This window comes from Desmodus rotundus, chromosome X (genome assembly GCF_022682495.2).
Source record: "Desmodus rotundus isolate HL8 chromosome X, HLdesRot8A.1, whole genome shotgun sequence".
NCBI lineage: Eukaryota > Metazoa > Chordata > Mammalia > Chiroptera > Phyllostomidae > Desmodus > Desmodus rotundus.
In genome coordinates this window covers 84,939,935-84,962,339 of record NC_071400.1, presented here as the reverse complement: position 1 = coordinate 84,962,339, position 22,405 = coordinate 84,939,935, and positions in this window count along the sequence as shown.

Here is a 22,405-nt window from a genome sequence, read left to right as displayed (position 1 = left end):
TCCACAGTACACATGCTATGTGACATAGATCTACATCTCTATGAGTGTTTGGTGTACAGCCCCTGCAAAATTCCAGTGGGCATTTCTTTCTGAAGGGACACATAGAAGATTAGTGAGACCAATTGCAGTCCCTGATGTTGCACTTGGGTGCCAGACCACAGTTGCTATTCATCTCCCTCCTCTACTTTTATTCTAGACAACCCCACCATCGGCTACCATGTATGTTGGTCTTTGTGGGTTGCCTGGTGAGATGACCTAGATCCTCACCCCTCTGGGGTCTCTGACTACATGGTCACTCTGCCCTTCTCACAACCCTTTACAATCACAACTGGGCAAGGCGATAGCAAGGAGCACTCAAGTGGATCACTTGCATTTCCCTGTGCTCCCACTGTGTAAGCAGCCCTACTTTTTCCTCAGGATCAGTCAATTGCTACTGCCCAGACAGTGACCTCCATTTCTTGTGTAGCTTATATTCAATAAGACTCCACTGCATCTCAGGAAATTGTCTTCTCTTTTGAGAAAACAGTATCTCACCATGCAGAGCCCAGAGTCACAGAGTTGGGGAGCACAAAAGACCCCAGTTGATCATTGGGAATAATAGTGAGTGGACACTCCTGATTCAATTTCTTGGTTCCTGTGTATTCTACCTACTGGGGACACTGTATCTCATAAATATTTTTCATTTAGGCTGTATGCAGTGCCCTGGGGTGTGAACTGTTGCTTTTGAAAGAGAGCAAAGTTTGCCACCTGAAATTGTGCCTCTTTGGGATATTGATTATTTTAGGCTAGTTATTTTTATGAAATAGCAGGAGAAGCTCTGAAAACCAAATAGAAGTTACCCTTTTATAAGAGGCATTTATGGAAAACTTGGAAAGAAAAGAGCAGTGATCTCTTCCACCGAGAACGTGCTTTTTTCCCAGGAGCTGCAGTTGTGTGAATGTGGTTAGACTTTTTACACGGGGACAAGTTCTTCCAGCATTTTTACCTGCACGTTCGGAGACAGTCGGGCGCATCGGTCCTTTCAGCAGAACCTGCCTTAGGCACTTAACCTTTCGTGGCTCAGGCACCCCAAGACAAAAAAAAAAATGGCCCAAATGAAAGAACAGCTCAAAGCTCCAGAAAAAATACAGCTAAGTGATGAAGAGATAGCCAACCTATCAGATGCACAGTTCAAAACACTGGTAATCAGGAAGCTCACAGAATTGGTTGAATTTGTTTGAAAACCAGATGAAAAAATGAAGGCTATGCTAAGAGAAACAAAGGAAAATGTACAGGGAACCACCAGTGACGGGAAGAAAACTGGGACTCAAATCAATGGTGTGGACCAGAAGGAAGAATGAAACATCCAACCAGAAAAGAATGAAGAAACAAGAATTCAGAAAAATGAGGAGAGGCTTAGGAACCTCCAGGACATCTTGAAACGTTCCAACATCCTCATCATAGGGGCACCAGAAGGAGAAGAGGAAGAGCAACAAATTGAAAACTTATTTGAACATATAATGAAGGAGAACTTCCCTAATCTGGCAAAGGAAATAGACTTCCAGGAATACCAGGAAGCTCAGAGAGTCCCAAAGAAGCTGGACCCAAGGAGGAACACACCAAGGCACATCATAATTACATTAGCCAAGATTAAAGAGAAGGAGAGAATCTTAGAAGCAGCAAGAGAAAAGGACACGGTTACCTACAAAGGAGCTCCCATAGGACTGTCAGCTGCTTTCTTAAAAGAAACTTTGCAGGCAAGAAGGGGCAGGAAAGAAGTATTCCAAGTCATGAAAGGCAAGGTCCTATATCCAAGATTGCTCTATCCAGCAAAGCTTTCATTTAGAATGAAAGGGCAGATAAAGTGCTTCCCAGATAAGGTCAAGTTAAAGGAGTTCATCATCACCAAGCCCTTATTATATGAAATGTTGAAGGGATTTATCTAAGAAAAAGAAGATAAAAAAATATGAACAGTAAAAATGACAGCAAACTCACAGTTATTAACAACCACACCTAAAACAAAAACAAAAGCAAACTAAGCCAACAACTAGAACAGGAAAGAATCACAGAAATGGAGATCACATGGAGGGTTATCAGCAGGGGAGTGGGAGGGGGAGGGGGGGAAGGTACAGAGAATAAGTAGCAGAAATGGTAGGTAGAAAATAGACAGGGGGAGGTTAAGAATAGTATAGGAAATGTAGAAGCCAAAGAGCTTATCTGTATGACCCATGGACATGAACTAAAGGGGGGGAATGTGGGTGGGAGGGGGTGTGCAGGGCAGAGGGGAATAGAGGGGGGAAAATGGGACAACTAATAGCATAATAAAATATATTATTTAAAAAAAGAGGCATTTATATTCATAAGGGAAATCTCCATTTTATAAGGGTGCCAGGAGGAAGAAGATGACTTTGAATCTCTAGAAACTTTCATCAATGGGAAAGGGAAGTGTTTAAATCTGCATAACAATCTTACTATTGTTTACTGTGCTTTTCCTCCTAAACTCCCATAACTGACTCCCAATCCCAACATCTTTTGTCCTTAAGCTAAAAGTGGCATTTATGGTAATGGCTTTACCATTTTGCCCAGTTACTCAGTGTTCCTCAGTCTCTCCCAATTTCCCCCTCTCCCAGGAGGTATACATGTTATTAAACTTTAATATTTTTCTCATGCTAATCTGTATCATGTCAATTTGATTATCAGTCCAGCCAGAGAACCTTGAAAGGTACGGGACAATTTTTCTCCCTGACTCTTCTGAGCTGCTAGTACTTCAAGTGTTCATTCGGTAAGTTGTTCCAACACTATCAGGCCCCAAGAATCTAAGTCATAAAATATGTGATATGATCAGTGGATCCCATGATCAAGGGCCCATTTCCACATCAGCTTTGCAGTAAAGAGACCACTGATCTGCCATGCTGTTATGTGGACTCACATACAAGGAGATCGAACACTATATAAACCCTTGGACAATGGTGTTGGCTGAGGCGCTACAGGCAGTAAAGGCAAACCCATAGCCAGAATAAGCATCTATTTCTATGGAAAAAAAAGCTACTGTTCTTGCATGCTAGAAGGGACCCAGTGTAGTAAACATGCCACCAAGTGGTCAGCTGTGCTCCTTGAGGAATGAGATCATATTAAGAATAATAACTGTCTTTTTAATGCCACCAAAATGAATAATTGTGGTTATAATAACATGATCATTTTGGGGCTGGGGGAGTCCACATTGTTAAAAAAAATATATGTATAACCTCCACCTCTGTCACCATGGTTACGTTGTTTCAGTACTGAGATGTCTGATGACAAGGGGTGGCTAACATCACTGGCTGAGTGGGTCATTGTCTACTTTGTTGTTTAGTGTCTTTTCCATGGCAGATGATTTCTGTTGAATATTTCTCTTTGCACACACACAAAAAAGATGACCAGGTAAGCTGCCCCAAGCTCTGTCTCTTGGGAAGATTTTTCTTTACCACTGTCTGTCAAGGTCATTGATGTGTGAGGCTTATAATTCAGCTACCATTCACTTTTCACCTACATACTAAGCCAATCCATTTGGAAACCAATCTTGGGCATTTGCCTCCTCCTTCAGCTAGTAGTATTGTCTCCTATGTAACTGTAAGAGTGAGTTGAGAGAGTGGTACACAGTGATGGTTGTCATGGGGAGGGCTATGCTACTGTCATGCAGCTGACTTGTGGCCACTACTTTATTCATGCTCAGTCCTGGTTGGACCACAGCCATCTTATATTCAGTGACTTTCACAGGCTCTAACACAGGATGAACAGTTCTGGCCATATGGTCACCTGGAGCCCTATGGGCAATCATTCCATCTCCATCAGAGGCCAGTAGCATACCAGAAAATGTTTCTCAAGAGGAATTATAGTTATTTATTGCTGATAGCAAGGCTTTGTGCCAGAACTCCAGGAACATGTATAGTGATTCTCTTACCAGGGCTTGCCACAATTTCCACCCAGCATCTTTTCCCATTATTGATATTTCCAATGTGATAGTGTCTGCCAGATCTTATGGTCTAAGCGGAAAGGCTGAGTGAAGTGTATCATGGAGCTGATGCGGAGCCCTATTGTTCTCTGGTTCCTATTCAAAGCTGGCAGCCTTTCATACCACAGACTTTTTGGGTGGGAGCAGTATTTCAAAGTGTGGCATATGTTTCTTTCAGCCACTTGTCTTTGACTTTGGAAAGCATGTCCCAGTATGCCCAATCTGATTAGAGGATTTATAAAATTTTAAGGATGTGGCTGGCCCTGGATACTTGTGGGGTTTATCTCTTATCTCTGGAGCCTATATGTCTTTCCAAGGCCTCTGTGTGCTAGCCATCTCTTGCTTCTTTAGATGCTACCAAACAAGTTCATGGGCTTTCACACTCGGCTTTCAAGTATCTGCTACTCTTCCTCAACTGCTCAATACCGTTTTGTAGTATATCCGTGGTATTTAACTATTGCAACTCAATTCCATTATCTTTTTTTCCCATGATGGAAACCCCCCATTTCCATATCAGGGTGTATTTAATCTTTTACCAACTTCATTGAAATATAATTCACCAATTTAAAGTTTATATTCAATATTGTTTAGTAGATAGTGTTGTGCAACCATCATCATGATCTAACATAATGTTTTTGTCCCCCTAAAAGTATCCCATACCAATTTGGAGTCACCCCAGTCCCCTATTTCTACCCCTACCCCTAAGCAACCATTAATTAATTTTATATTTCTATAAATTTGCCTATTTTAGACATTTGATATAAATGGAAAAAATATGATATGTGAGGTTTTCTGACTGGCTTCTTATAGTCATAATTTTTTCAAGTTCATCCTTGTGGTGGCATTTATCAGTACTTCACTCCTTTTAATTCTAGAATAATATTCAGTTGTATGGACACATTGCTTCTTGGTTCTCCAGTCATCAGTTGTTGGGCATTTAAGTTGATTCTACTTTTGGCTGTATGAATAATGCTGCTATAAACATTTACATACAAGTTTTTATGTAGACATATTGTTTCATTTGTCTTAGGTATATACCAAGGAGTGGAATTATGGGATCCAATAGTAACTGTATTACTAAATTTGAGGAACTGTTTTCCAAAGATACTGGGCCATTATACATTTCCACCAGCAAAGAATGAGGGTTTCAGTTTCTCCACATCCCTGTCAACACTTGTCATTGTCTGTTTTTTCATTATAGCCATCCTACTAGATATGAAGGAATATCTCATTGTGGTTATGATTTTCATTTCCCTAATGACTAATGATATTGAACACATTTTCTGTGTCCCATGATCCTTTTATCTAATACTTTCCCCATAATTATCATATATGTAATAAATATGTGCTTTCCACTGGTACATCCTCCTAATTCACCACCAGTGAAAGTTTGAACAATTTAACAGTCACTTATGCCAATAGCTTACCATGCTCCCCTTGCTGTCAAAAGTCTTCATAGCAAGTTGGGTGGATGGGGAGTGATCTAGCTCCAGAACACCATATTATTGCGTGTTTTCTCAGATCACTCCTGGTGCTGACTATTGTTGATTGAGTTTTCCTTAAGCAGATGTGAGACAGAGTTTTTGGTACAAGATATTTATTAGGCATCAAATCTATTAAGGGAGATAGAGGAAGGAGGATTGGGCAGAGGAAGAAGTCACTGAGATGTAGGCCTGACAGACTTGGCCAAGCTGGTGGAAAGCTCTGGGACAACACGTGTCATCATAGTGTCCTGCTTGGGGCCAGAATGATCAGGTCTTTATACCTTTGCCTGACTCAGCCACCAGATCAGGGTTACCCTCAGAAGGGTATACCTCAGGTAGGGGCATTCACTTCTGATGAGGGAAAACCAGAAGGAGGCTGTCTGGCGATGTCCTCCCCAGAAACTTGGCATTACATCTTTTCCTTCCGGAGCTATCTGGGTATCATGGCAACATGTCTACCACATATGTTATACTTGGATGCAATTTAGAGGCCTTCCTAATAATTGTTATATTTCATTAAGTAGCTTTTGGTCATGTTGAATGATCTCTAAACATTAAATAATTAAAGGCTGAGTATGAAGTGTTGATAGGTATGTGGGGGTTAATTTCTTCTTTTCACTTATTTACTTATTTGTATATATTTATGTTTTACTGCCTATTTATCATACTGTAGAAATAGAATACAAACTGGTTTATCCTGATGAAACACATAAAATTGTATAGCCTGAGAGATTTATGGAGTATTGAATGAAAAAATAATTGATTTCTCTCTTTATATCTGTATCAATAGACATGAAAGAACATGCGTAGATGTAGATATTTGTGTGTGTTGTGTGTACACACACATACTACTTTGGTAGTTTACATTGCTTAATATTCTTCTTAAATTTATATTTTGTATAAAATGATTTTCACTCATGTGAAAACTTTGTCTCCAACAGACACTTACTTTTTTTATAGTATGACTCATTTATATTTATTTTTTATTTATTTTTAGCAAAATGGATTTATTCAGGAACAACAAAAAACTATAATTCTGGATATGGATATGCACTCTGATGGTGAACCAGGCACCATTTATCCTGAGGACAAAGCAGAGGAACAGTGTTTTATAGAGGAAAGGGGGATTTGAGAGGGGATGTTACACACAGAGTCCATTGGAGCAGACTGGGAGTTGGAAGTGTAGTGGGTTTTCATTGACTGGGTTGTGATAGTCTTATTGGCTGAGCTGTTGCCAGGCTAGGGAAAACCTTCCTCCTGCTGGGGTAGTAACTTAGAAAACATCTGATGGATATGCAAATATTTCTTCCTGTTTGGAGTGATTAACAATCAGTGGTAGGGCTGGAGAGCTCCTCCTGCAGGCCCTCCCCACTACAATTTATATGAGATCTCTATATTACTATTCACAGTTTTATTCAAGGTTGTGCCCACTAGAAATGGGGTCACAGAGGAAGGGTTGTGGGTGGGGGTGAAGGTAGTCCTTTGTGCCTGCCCGGGAGACGTCAACACCAGGTCCATGCTGTGTGCTCGGCCTTGTTCTTCCCTCTGGCAATACATGCCGCACTCTAGCATTGGAACTTTGTATGAAGAACTTTGTGAGAAGTGAAACTGCCCAACAGTGGAGGAACAGGTTGAAAGACTGAAGCCTTCCCAAGGGCAGCAGAACTCTGGCCTCTGCTGGCTGAGATGGACATCTCCAGGCCTGACCCATAGCACCTACACAGCCCCCAAGGAAAACATGAGGCAGGGGCCTGGCCTTTGGCACATGGTTTGTGCATTGATGAGTCCGGTGGGCACAGTTCAGTTCTGCCCTGTACACTCTGGTCCTGTTTCCCACAGCAAACATTATGTTACAGATTAGGTGAACAACATAACGTTTGCGCACTTTCTGCTTCAATGGCCCGGGAAGTGCTGTGGAAGCCTGTGCCGCCATGAGTAGTGAGAGCAGGTGTATATGGATGAAATTCACTCCATGCTTCTCCTTACTGGCTCTCCTCGCCTCAAGCTCCCTCTCCTTATCTCAGAGGGAAGTAATAAGTAACCCAGCACTTTGAATTCTCAATGTTATTGGGTCCATAAAACGCCTTTTCTTCAGGCTTCTCACTTTAATCAAGACTGAAAGAAGATGGTTAGGCTTATCATTTATATTCTTAAAAGGCAATTCATTCTGGTATAATTTCCATACAATAAAATGCAGCCATTTAGAGTGCAATAAGGATTGAGCGATGTTTATACCCACATAACTAATTCCATAGTCAAATATGGAATATTTCTGTCTCCCTCCAAAGTTCTCCAAGTCCCCTCAGTTATCCACCCCCCTGCCCCCTACCCCTGGCTCTAGGTCCCAACCAATCTGATTCCCAGCACCATGGATTATTTGTGCCCAACGGACACTTACTTTCATGCCAAAGAAGTTTGTTATGAAATGAAAGGTAAAATTTCACCCAGAGTTCCACTGTCCTTGAGAGATCTGTAGACACATTTCTCACATTTTCTAGCCTTTCTGTAATTTGACATTTTGATATTAGGACATGACTCTCAATATTCAATTGTTATATTTTAAATGCAATGTTCTTTCATGTCTTGGACATGCACTCTTTGTTGTAGAATTGACTGAAATAAAATATAATACAATATACACTTTGAAGAGCCTAAATAAATTTAGGCAACTTTGCTACAGAGAAAGACATTTACTTATAAAAGACAAATAGTGTTGGAATTCCTATCTTAAGTGGTAGGTACACTACCAATTTAGACTTAATATAAATTAGTTTCAAATATGCTTATGTACAGGTGAATAGCAAGAAATCCTTTTAATACACATTCGTATATATTGCTTTGTAAGCATTGACTTTTTTATGCAATAAGTATTTTATTTTTTCTCAAGAAGTAGACATTTCATTTGATTTGCTCTAAAGGCTTCTGTATTTTAATAGCTTGTATATGTATTTAGCTAAAGAGAGTCCAGTTGCTGTCTCTTAGTCTAAGTAATTTACATTGGTCTGTGCTTTCAACACTTTAATTTCAATGGATCTATATATTTTCTGAAAACTTTGAATTTCTAGTGAGTGAATGAAAGTATATTTTATGTATGAGAAGGAATGGATAAGCCATTATCACATGGAAGCACATCCACAGATACACACACAGACACACACACAACATGGGGTTCTGTGCCACATCAGGATATTTGGACATTTATTTGATTTTTTCTTGTCCTGTATAGAATTTATCACAGTGGACAAGGAAGAGGCCGGAAATGGGCTGATGGGCCTATCTCAGCTACGAGAATAACAGGATTACTTCTCACCCTAAAAGGCTAGAACAAAATTGTTGCCAGGGAGAAGAATGGTAAAATTTCCTCTGTAGGAACACAACTGTCCATACAGCTAGTAATTTGGGGTCACACTTCCTTTAAAAGCCTTTTCATATCTGGAAAAATCTTGTAGAGAAGGAACTGCTGCTCAGTGAAATCTTATGACTGTCTATACTTTCCTCTGTCTTTATGTTGAGATAAAAGGTGGGGCCTAAGTTAAATCAGATGAAATACTCTTCTTAAGAAAATAAACATAGAGATAAATTAGATCTGTATTGTATGAGATATTCAGATATTGTCAAATTATTGGTCCTGCACTCTTTCCCCCTGTTGCATGACTGAATTTGTTCTAGTGTTAGAAGACAATCTTGGTAGAAGAAACTAGAAGTTTATGCCTTTCCTATAAATAGAACATCTAGAAAATTGAAGAATATAGATTTGGTTATAGAAGAAAACTTGCTTTTATTTACCAAATCATGTTTATTTTCATGAACAACTATCATATATGTTAGGTTTGTATATATGAAACAAGATATGACTTAGAAAGCTTTCTTTGAAACTATGCTTATGTCATAAGAAGGAGCAGCAAACTCCCTAAAATAACCTAATAATCTTGCTTGAGTTTTTTCATATAGAGAAGATTTTCTTTCCATAAAACTCTTTTCTTCAAATCAAGCTTCAAAGCTTTTAGAAGAACTGGTTTGCTTCTGCCCATGGCAACATTTGTAAGAACCATAACTTGCCTTTAAAGTATGACACAAATCAAAGTCTTGCCTTTAAAGAAATGATTTTAAATACTAAATTATCTAAATACATAAGTCATTCATTCTGAGTGTGGCACTACAAATCTATCTTTCTCTTTAGCCAGCACTATAACTTAAACTGAAACTCAGTAATAATGGCCAGAAAGTAGATTTTGTATTTCTTTGTCTTCATGACATTTTTAGTCAATTAAGAGTCATGTGGAGCAAAGAACAGATATACGAACTAGTTGGCACTCAGCTCCTAATTCTTCTCTCTTCTCTCTCATATCTCACCTAGACTCTGGAAGTTGAAATGTATGTACTGGGTAGTTAATTTTTAACCTCTGCTGTCATGAACAGTTTGCTGCCAAAAACCAATTCAATCCACCATCCACTGTATTAAGCACTCATTAAGAATAAGCCATGCATTAGGGATGGATTCAAAACTGAAGAGAACATTGCCCTATCTTAATGAAATTGGACTGGACTTCTAACTGGACTTCCACATACTGCCTACAATTAGAACAGCTCCGTTACCATCACCAATCTCAAACATGTGGCTTTTTTTTTAATATTAAGAACTAGATGTATTTGTTTTTTTTAATATTTTTATTGTTGTTCAAGTAGTTTTCTGCCTTTTCCCCCCACCCCTCCCTACCACCCCAGCCTTCCCCACCTCCCTCTCCTGTTTCCACTCCCCCCTTGTTATTGTCCATGTGTCCTTTCTAATTAGAACTAGATGTATTTGTAGGTGTCCCTGCTACTGCCTGCTCTCAGATCTCTTTGAAGTCAGTTTCCGTTGCCTATAGCTTGGATCTCTCTTCACTCTTTCTGAGTGTCAGAGCCCAGCTACCTACAAACATGTATTTTTTTACCTTTTATACATAATGCAATTAACATGAACTAACATGAACTAACATGAACTCAAACATGAACTAACTTGGTTTCAGTCCCAGCAGACAAGATGCCTATGTATTATATAATCGTATATCCCTGATCAGGCGGGAACGTAAGTGTTCAATATGTGGCCATATTTTTTCTATCTTTCCTTGACTTTATTATTGAATGGACTCATTTGGCAGGATTCTTATACTTCCTTGTATAAAGCAGTGTCTAACTTCAGGAGGTCACATTCACAGAGACTGTTTAGAATGTAAATGCTTAAATCTGGTAAGATTTTCTAATTAAAAATAGTGTAGAAATTATGCTTAAGATAAGAGGAAGTCTTTCCAAAAGTATGCAAAATGAAACATACTTGATGTAAAATACCCATGGGTATCAACCGGACACAAGGTATAAGTACAATGGATACTAGATGTGGTTTTGGAATTGAATAAAACTCTATTAATATAGTGGTTCCTTTTTTTCTACAGCCTGTGTGATATTCAGCAGGTTATCTAAACTCTCAGAGCCTTTGTTTTGTTAATTGCATTATGTATAAAAGGTAAAATAATATTGTCTTCTGAGAGTTAGTATAAGGACTAAAGCATAAATTTTTAGGGTAAACCATATGAAAATTGCAACAATTTAACTTTTTGGAACTTAAAAATTTACAATTTTCTTATGGTTCACAATCTAAAATACATAGGGTGGGGTAAAAGTAGGTTTATAGTTGTGAGTATGCAAAACACAGATTTTATTCTTATATTATTACTTGTTAATTATTATATTATTTTCTGTGAGAACAACTGTAAATCTACTTTTGCCCCACCCTGTATATAAAGCACTTTGTATACCAAAACCACTAAACAGCTTGAAACTGTTGCTTGCTGTTTCTGTAGGAAAGTGATATGTTCAGAACCTCCCTTTCCACTACACTTCCCACTGCACCTGCAGAAGCTTGGTAGTTGAAACAGAATTTAGAGGTAGGGAAGAGCTTTGTTGTCTTCCCTACATCTAAAAAAAATACGATTTCCATAGCAAAAGTTTTTGGATGGTGGGTCAAGTATATCCTATAAGGGAGGGTCTAAGGAAGAAGTAAAAGTGAAAGTAGGTTGATACTTCTATGATTTAGAAACTTAGAAACAGGGTGTGAGCTTGGGTAAGTTAAGAGTAAGGGAAAAAAAAAAGACTGACTGAGTAAGAAGTTTGGGGCTTTGTCATCTGTGAAGATGCAACCAATTCAGCAGGTTGGGAGGCAGAACACCTATTGACTATTTCTACCCTGATTTCTTCCTATTGATTTTCTCCATAACTGCTTTAATGACTGAGCCCTCACCCTCTCCCCTGCAGTTCTTGTCTAGCCCATGATGTTCTGCAGTCCAGTAAATTAACACAGAGCATTTGTGAAGACATCAAGAGACACGCTGTTCCTTTCCCCCCTTTCCGTAATTCTTCATACAACAAAAGGAAAGGGAAGCCTCTGAAGTAACCAAAAGGAAGACAGACTGAATGAATATTCCATAGGGGGAGAAATAAACATGGGCCTGGAACTGCCCATTCAGGGCAGCTCTTCGTAGGTTGGGGCTCAGATATATTTATAATTTTTCTCTGTTATCTTTAATTATTCATTCAACACTCATTTCTTGTCTTTACAAACAGAGTGTCAGCAACCTAATTTCAGGGACCACATCACATTTGTGTGTATTTTCCTCTCTCCTCCTTCAGTCTGCTACTTTTATTTTTCTCATAAAATTAAAGCAATAGAGTTAAACAATAATACATGAACTCCAAAACCTAGTCAAGCCTCTTTTACTTTTAAAATATCTGGTTTCAAGCTTTTTAATTCTCTAATAGAAAAATCCTACCTCTGTTTTATCTGTTTTGGTATATCATTTCCTCTTGCTTTGGCACTTTCTAAGTGGAGCAACTGCTTAATTACCTTATGAAGATATCCTCTCATACACTTAAAGGCATCTGTTAAGCTTGGGTATCTTCCTTTGTTGTGACTCAATAACTTGAACTCCTCCGTTGTTGTTCAGAGATATAATATCTTATCCTTTAATCTTTTCAGTTCACCTTCTCTGAATCCTTTCTAGTTTCTCCCATATATTTTTACAAATGAGAAGATTTAAACTTTGCCTCCAAAGATTCCCAGGAAAAAGATGCATAATTAACCACTTTCCCTATCGAAATTCAACTTTTCTCAGAACAAGTAGAACAATGCTGTTGTTTGTAGGTACAAGATGACCCTTGAACAACAAGGGAGGCAACCCCCTGCTTATACAGTCAGAATTCCAAGAGTAACTTTTGGCTTTCCCAAAACTTAACTATTAATAGCCCACTGTTGACCAGAAGCCTTATGCATAGTATAAACAGTTGATTAACACATATTTTGTATGTTATATGTATTATATATTGTATTCTTGAAATAAAGTAAACTAGAGAAAATGTTATTAAGAAAATCATAAGGAAGAGAAAATCCATTTACAGTATTTACTTTTAAAAAATCCATGTGTAAGTGGACCCACACAGTACAAACCCATGTTGTTTAAGGGTCAACTGTTTTGGGGTAGGGTGCAGTTTATGTTTAACCAGGGTGTGCCTAAGGCTTTTATAATTAGTGCTAGAGTTCTGAAGTCTTTGTCAAAAGAGTTATCCTCAAGAATTCTAGCTAATACTAGGGCTTGAGCAATCTCTACAAAGAGAGGTGCTGTAAATTAAATATGGACATGTTTTTTGTTGTTGTTGCATTTTTCATAGGCAGGTCGAGTCTACAATTTCCTCTCCTTAAATCTGGATTGGCTTATGACTACTTTGACCAATACAATATAGAACAAGTAATATTATGCCCAGTCCCAGGCTACTTTACTCAGCCGAGGCTGCTGCAATAAAATACCATACACCGACTGGCTTATACAACATTTATTTCTCACACTTCTAAAGTCTGGGAAGTCTAAAACTAAGGTGTCAGCTGATTTAGTTCTTGGGCTGGACTCTTTTCCTGTATTCTCACGTGTTGGAGAGAGAACTCTTCCTCTTTTTTAAGGGTGTTAATTTCATCATAAGGGCCCCACCCTTATGACCTTATCTAATCTTAATTACCTCCTCAAGGCCCCATTTCCAAATTCTATTACATGGGGGATGGGACTTCAACATAGGGATTTGGGGCAACACAAACATCCAGTCCATAGCACAGGCCTAACCTTTTAGAGGACTCATGGTTACCACTACTATCCTCTTGGTATCCAGAGTTTCCAAGTAAGAAATACAGCTATTCTGTTGGAGAGAACTTGTGAAGAGACAACATAGAGAGGAAAAGAGATACAGCTAAGCCCAGCCTCTCAGTGGGCATGTGAGTGAAGACATTTTAAATCTTCAAGTCCAGTCCAACCACCAGCTAAATACTGTGGATCGAGCATGTCAGTGCCACATGGAGCAGAAAAATTGTCTCATGAAGCCTGCCTAAATTTTTGACCTACAATATTATAAGAGATAATAATAAATTGTTTTAGCAAGCCACTAGTTTTGAAATGATTTGTTATATAACAATAGATAACCAGAACAAGAAAGAAATACAATTCCCTCTCTTTACATTACTGGTTTTTTCTCTATGCCCCTCAGTAGTCCCTTAACCTGTAAATATCATTGAGTGCTTTGGCTAAGTCATTATGGTTGTGGCTATGACCTCTGGAGTTAATGTAGAGGGTTTGAAATTGTTATCATATAAACAATTCTAAGTATTTCTCCAAGAATTTGGATTTCTAGGCTTCTTGGCTAACACGGTTAGCTCATCCAGGGACACTGGGAAAGACCAAAATACTAAATAGGCAATTTTATCTCTTTATGGCAGTTTCTGATCATTTTATCTGGGAACCCTGAAAGTGCATGTGAGAAGAACGACCAGCATGATGGAGACCACATGGAAATCAACTCTATCTTATCTGACATCAGAGAATAAATTCCAACTCTAACATGTTCTATGTCAAGAGGTAAGTGTTGTTTCTCATATTTGTACATGGAAGAATGATCCCTGATTTAGTTTTATCACAGTAATAAAGCTATAGTGATATGATGGAAAAGTTGGTTAGGCATACATGTACAGGAGGGACAGAGGCAGAACTGCCGTGTGTCTGAGTATTCTTTAGTCTACCCACATGGGACATGACACTGATTCCTAAATCTCAAGGTCTTGAAACATATGTGTTTATTAAGGGTGCTGAGGACATGTTATTCTCTTTCCCCATGGCTTGTCTACCTAAAGTCCCACTTCAGTTACATTTTCTGAAATCTCTTGCAAGTCTCAAAGCATGATCTGAACAAGCTGATTAGGCCCTGCATTATTTCTAATTGATGAAGAAGATAATCCTCCTAGAAAGATCTTCCTCCACAGGGATTGCTTTTCATAGGCCTAACTCCTTCACTGTTAGTACATCAGAAGTAGAGGGTTATTTACTATTGGTTCATTTATCTAAGTTCAGGGAATCAAAACATTTAGTTCTCTTGGATCCAACTCTTAAGAACTATTTCAAGGTATATCATTATAGTTACCAACACCCTTTCACTCAGCAGTGACCAATACAAGACTGTTTTCACTTTAACTGCCAAAAACATGGTTGTTATCTACACTCTTTCCCCATTTCTTAAGGTGTGAAAATTGTAGATATTCAAGAAATCACACACGTATATATACACACAAAAACAGACCTACACACACACCAGCCGTTAGTGTGGCTGGGCCAGTTGATGTGAATTTCTCAGTGTTTCAGTCCACTCTTTTATGCTGACTTCTGGCTACTCAGAGGTATGTATTTCACGTATAATGGGAACAGTGATGCTGCGGCTGAGGAATATACTTGAAGCTAATCTCTCATAGTTAGAGACACCAAAGTAAGACAATACATAAAGACAAGCCAAAGACATAGACAACATGTTAAACTAAGACCCTTGATGAATCTACAGATGGCTAAGACTACGCTCAGGACCTGCAGATCTGGTGAAGAGAAAGTCAGCAAAGGCAATCTGATTGACTTGGTGACAGAGGTCTGAGGCTGGTTGAAATTTAGGCAACCTTTGGGATTTCCTGAACTAGAAGAATAAATTTTGACAAACCCTTGAACTTTTAAAATGCAACATGCAGGGAAATGCAACATTGGACTGAGGGAAATGCATTTGGAACAGAAACGAATTACTGAATTTCAGGGATCAGGGATGGCTGAAATATCCTTAGCCTGGGAAGGAGGGCTCTCTACAGCTTAGGTCACCTGAGTGCGTGTAGTTTAAGCCTTGTGATTATTTAATTACTAGACTCTGTGACTTGAAGAGCCAATAGGTTGGTATAAAGAAACTTTTAGGCCAAGGGATCATATAAGATGGAATCTGAAAAGTACAGTCATGGTCATATTACACTTCAACAGTGTTGAAAGAACAGACACACACATACGCACACACACCCAGCAGAAGCAGATTCTCCATGAAAGTGAGGAAGTTCTTTCTTCAAGGAGTATCACATGCTGGTACACACTCTTCAGGAGCCTTGAGCAATGTGCCCACATGATTGTGTGTTTTGTAAAATTTGCAGATTAAGATTACTTTGTTTATTTCACTATTTATTTCCATTGTGGCTTGCCTTCTGTCACATTTTCCTTCTTTCAGGTGCCAAAGAAACTTTTGGGATTTGACTAAGGTGAAGGCAAGGTGGGAAATATTTACTTTGGATTTACTGGGGTATATTTAGGTGGCTTTCAGCCATGTCCAAAAATAAGTTATTTATAGCTATCCATGCAACATTGGCTTCCAGGAAAAAATCTATAGTTTGCCGTCTGTTCCACTGTTGAGATAGGGATATGCAGGACCAGAGATGTTACTATGATAAGAATGTGATCTAAGGAACTCACCACTGAAGGTTTGTGGATAGGGGAGGAGAAACAAGGGTTGAAATGTATGAAGCCAGTAGCTGGTCTGTGTGAAATTCAGTCACTGGTCATATTGCTATAGGAAGATCTGATTTTCCTTGATGCTTGTTGAAGCAGATGTTCTTTACAGTTAGAAATATATTTGCTACTATAAAGGACACAAGAACAAAATCAAGGGGGAGGGTAGAGATGGGAGAGGGAGGTGGGACTGGCTGGGGTGGGGTGGAGGGATGGGGAGAAAATGCAGGCAATTGTAACAGAATAAAAAAAAAAGAATTACATACCTGAAACCTATATAATGTTATTAATCAATGTCACCCCAATAAATTCAATTAAAAAAAGAAATATATTTGCTAATACAGTGTATGCTATTATAAATGCACCATATTTTTCCTGTTTTGATGGGAGTCATGTAAAAAGGAATTAATCTGAATTCCTATTGGTATGTGAAGGGAGAGAGAACTTTTAGTATTATTACCAACACCTAGTAATTTTTCAAAAGTTACATGCTTTGTGCATCCAAGGCATTGGACTGTGCCTTGATGTACTTACTCTAATGAAGCAACAAAGCATCCCCACTCTGTTGGAACAATTCTGGGAGACCTAGATAAAACAGTACACAAACTTGCCACACGTTCAGCAAAACAAGATAAAATCAAGTATTTTAGTGACAATTCACCTTCTTCATTAATAAATCAAAGTGTGTACACACAGTAACAGTAATTTTATTACACATTAGTTTAACACACTACGATGTAGCAGCAGTTCATCATGCATTTGAATTGTTGATCAGTGGCTTCCTCCTTCACAAATATAGACACAGTTCAACCTGGATCTTACTAGCTTGTGTGATCTTAGGCAACTCATGGAGTGTCTGTTTCCTTACTTCTAGAATGGAAACAATATTTCCTTTTATTTATATCTTTAGTCTGTGTTAAGGGAAATCTGGCATAATATTTATTATAGGTATTTGTGCACTGCAAGGTAGTATTTAATGTTTGTAGTAAGTCTTCACTGGTGATGGTTTGAAAAGGAAAACATTACCTCGTTCTGTTTACCTCTTGGATTACTCCCACTTCTGGAAAACCTGACTATGTTTTGCCTTTGCACAAAAAATTACTGCTGGTTTGTTTCTTAAAACAAAAATTTCGTATTTACTTCAAATAAGCCCATGCAAAAATACAGAAAAAAACCAAAACTTTTAAAAATTCATAATGCATCAAGTATGATTTTTAAAAAATTTTTGTGGGGAATAATAAGTCTGCTTCCTGGTTCTATTGAAGATACAGTAAGACTTTTCAAAGTGGCTTTATCAAAAGTAAAATACTGTCCATCATAAGGAAATAGCGATGTTCCTTTTTTAAAAAGATTTTATATATTTACTTTTAGAGAGGGTAAGGGAGGGAGAAAGAGAGGGAGTGAAACATCAATGTGTGGTTGCCTCTTACCTGCCCCCTACTGGGGACCTGGCTTGTAACCCAGGCATGTGCCCTGACTGGGAATTGAACTGGCAACCCTTTGGTTCACAGGCCGGCGCTCAATCCACTTAGCCACACCAGCCGGGCAGAAATAGTGACGTTTCTATGTAAGATTGAACTCAAGTCATCTCTTGTATCTCACCTATGCATAATATCTCAAAGGTAAGTGAAAAGCAGCAAATGACATTCTTTCATATTAATGTATTAACAGAAAAAAGCTGGCTGCTAAGCACTCTCACCCAGTGGAAATTCCTTAATGCATTTATCATGGTCCAGGTCTAGAAACTCAATATTTTCAGTGCTGTAGTGTTGATCAAATTTAGGGATGTTGGCCCAGGCTAAGCAACTCCCAGGATATCTCAGAGTAAACCAGAATGCCAATCTATTAATTTACAGTGAGAAACACAACTGTCAACTTGATTGGAAAGCCAGGTCAGCCAGACCAGCACATTCTCTCTTTGTGGAAAAATGCCAAAGTAACTCAACCACAATTAGAAAAGCCTGATGCGGGAGTTAGCTGACTGACTCAAATGCGATAGCCCGTAGCAGTTATGTCTCTTGGTATGGCTAGCCTGTAGCAGGCTAAGAGTGGACCTTGCACAAATCTTTGCTGACTCCAGTAGCCAGCTAGAAGAAAGTGTTAGGTCTGCACTCTTCCATCTCCTAGAAAATGGGGAGAAAGAAGGCTGACTTGTAAATTTAGGATTACTGAACAATATAAAATAGTAAAGTAATTACCAGCACAATTTATATTGCAATGAAAAACATACACAATTGGATTTGAGGAAGGGTAATGAATAAATTCATACATTAGAGACTCATGATGTCATTAATGGAATTCATTTATGGGTGAACTGATTTTGATAGAAGCCTACGTATAAATCAAAGTTCTAGGTAAAATTCTCTTGTGCTCGAATTTCTTGTGAATGTCTAGATTTTTAACTCATTATTTTTTGTACCAGAAAACCTAATTGAGACAATATTTTCACTTTCAAACTTCAGTAATCAAGAGATAGGGAATTAATTTAGTAAAAATTACAAATGTGTGAAACCAGATTTACATATTCAATAAGTATTTACTGACTACTTACCACTCATTGATCTATGTCATGGTGATGATTCTCTGACATAAATAATTTGAAAAAAAAGGTCACCAGGAGACCAACTCAGGGAAGGAAGATTCTTATGGGAGAAGTGATATGATAAAAAGTTTCTACTTTTGACCAAGATCTTTCTAGCCTATTTCTAGGTTAAGGGAAATGTTCTTTACATCGAAAATCTAGGCATTAAAAAGAGTGTCACTCAAGGAGAAAGGAACCAAGGAGGTTCTTAAGACCTCATTTTTGTATGGGACAATAGTCCTCTAAGTGTGGTCCATAGAGTCCATGATACTCTTTAAAGGTAGGTAGTCTATGAGGTCAAAAGATCCAGCAGGGGTGTCCAACCCACAGCCCATGGGCTACATGCGACCCAGGATGGATATGAATACAGCCCAACACACAATCATAAATTTACTTACAACCTTTTTTCTGCTCCTCAGTTTTTGTTAGTGTTTGTGTATTTAACGTGTGGCCCAAGGCAACTCTTCTTTCAGTGTGGCCCAGAGACGCCAAAAGGCTGAACACCCCTGATTCTAGTATATGAGATTATAATGTAACAAAGAACAAAGAGATCATTGATAATGGTTTCAAATTTAACATTACAATTAACCCTTGAGAAACTGCCATTTGCCCATTTGGGTGTAGTGTTGAAAAGTATACATGCAAATATATACACTTTAAACTATTCCTCCATTTTCAAACTCAATACCTGTGTGAGGGCCAGATTCATAAATATCAACCAAAGCTACACACTGCACCAACTTGAATGCAGTAGCAGATATGACATTCCGGTTGTCTTCTATTAAAGCCAGACTTAAAGACTTTCAAAAATGTAAAGAAATGACATTTTTCTCACTAATTTTTGTTTAAAAATATAGTTATCATTTTTATAAAATGTTGTAAGCATATTTAATGGTTTATTATTGTCATTTTTTAATGAATTGATAATTTAAATTTTTTCTCAGTTTTAATTTCTAATATAGAACTGTAGATAATTTTATTCTTTATTAATAAAAGCTCTTTTGGGTCCTCAGTGATTTTCATCAGAGTACAAGGGTCATGAGACTAGAGGATTTGATGATAATTAATATAGAACTGAAATGAAACACATTACATATGAATTGTTAAGTTGAAATCTCTTTTACTTATAAGGCCCTTGTCATGGCAGGGCCGAGCAGTATCAAGTGAAAAGCAACAAAAGATTGTTGGTTAATCAGGACTGTCTTTGGTCTGGGTTTCAGTGGAGGAAAAATCAAAGAAAGGCTTTGCAAAGGGTACATGCTCTGGCTCATTAAGATTTCAGAGCAGAAAGGAAAACGAGGTGAAAACAGGGTATAAAACACAAAGAGGAATAAAGTTCTTTTATTTCTTGTGTCCCCTTTGTCCTGTAGCACCCAGAAATTGGGTGAATCTTGCAAAAGTGATGGAATCCTTTAAGAGACACTGAAATATAACTTTATGCTGGACACTGAAAGAGATGAATTAAAAAATGCATTGTCATTTTGATGATTCCAGTTCTTAGTTAGTTATGAATAATGTTTCCCTACACATTTTAACATGTTTTAGGGTATATATAATGTTTTTATAGATCTGTATTTATATGTATTTTAGTAAGAAATGCTGTATCATAAAGTAACATGTTCAGTGTTACTAGGCAACACAAACTTCCCTTCAAGACCTGATTTGCACAGTCCCTTAGTTTACAGTGCTGGTAATTTGTAATCACAACTTAATATGTAATGTATTTTATTCTTATATTATTTGATACACATTAATTCTATACATATGTATTTATAAAACACACAACATGTGTATTCAAAATGCTTTGAGGCATTCGATGTGTATCTACTTTTAAAATTTTTAAGTGGAAAGGGATTGTCCTAATTTGCAGTCATATAAAACACCAGAGAACCAAAACATACTTGACAGAGTATTTCATCAGTGAGCCACATAAAATAGAGCTAAAATAATTTCATTTTAAGCCATCATTTTTGACCTTTTCAAGGAACAGTTTGGCTCTTAATAAAAAAAAATCTGTGTTTCATTTTGAACAAGGAATGCATCATCCCAATTCAGCTATTCCCAGACAAGTGAACTACATTCTGCATCATAACATTAATAATGAACAGGCTTGCTTTCCTAGAAATATATGGAGGAGTTCGTACAGAAGACCACTCTGATCTGGCTGAATATGAAATATGTCCAGTATGTTTGAAAGTTCTAATCTCTCCTTGCTCTGGAGGGATAAAAGAGTAAATACTTGTGGACTAGGATTAGCTTACATTGAGTTAGCCACCTTTGAATTTAGCAAGAGATAGGTTGAAATAAACTCTATAGGGCAATCTCTACCTTGTTGTAAATGGGAAAAAATAGCAATTTTGGACAAACCCATTGTAAATGGAGAGGGGGGATAAAAATGAAGATGATACCTTTCCTAAGTTTGTACATGAAATTGTGGGTTAGAAATTGACTAGCTGACTAGCATCCATTGACTAGCTATATATATTTTGATAAATAAAAATGTTTCTAAACCTCAAAACAAAATGCCCCACAATGTCCATCCCTAGAAGTCAGGTCCCCCATGCTCTGAAGGATTGCCAGGCTATAGAACCAGACACTTTGCAACAGCTTAATCACGGTCCTTCAAAAAGTCGTGTCTTGGAATTAAGGGCTTACTAAGTAGTTGATGACTATATCAGTTCTGAAATGAAAGGGTGGTGTCAATGAAAGTGTAATGTAAGAATAAATTTTTTTAAATGCTAAAGTTCTATTAATAGGACTCAGTGTTGCTATGAATTGTTAAGCCGTTTTTCATCTTCTGTATCAGGACTTCCTATACAAATGTAATGCAAGCATAAATAAAATGTGTACCACAGAGGCAATTTAAAATTTTCTAGTAGTGACTTTTCCAAAAGCAAGATAATTGTGTGAAATTAATTACTAATTTTATGAACCCAATATATCCAGAATATTTTAATTCCAACATGTAATTAATATCAAAAGTTTCATAAGGTAATTTACATTTTTCCATCATAACAATTCTTCAAACTATGGTATTTATTATATACTTACAATGTGACTCAGTCTGGACTAGTTATATTTGAGGTGCTCAATAACCACATAAGGCTTGTTGCAAACATACTGGCCAGCTCAGTTCTGTGCAGTTATAATCTCAGACTTCCAATAGTAGCTTTAACTTGAGGTCCTAAATGCCTTCATGATTTTTATTGTTTTTACTTTTCTTTTTCTCACTGAGCTGGCAAAATACATAGGCATCAACAGTCTCTTTTTTCTTTCCTTTCTCATGTGTGTTTTGGGTTGGCACTTGCATTGATATATGGATCTCAATATCTCTGTTTTCATGAATTGTTTAAATATAGGTATTAAAATGATTTTTTTCCAATTTATCTTAACTCGAGGATTAAATATATCACTGCTCTCTTTCTTAGAATATCCTGTTGTGGTTTTGTTTTTATTTGAGGCCTCCTTGATAAGATGGTACTAACATTCTCCAACATAA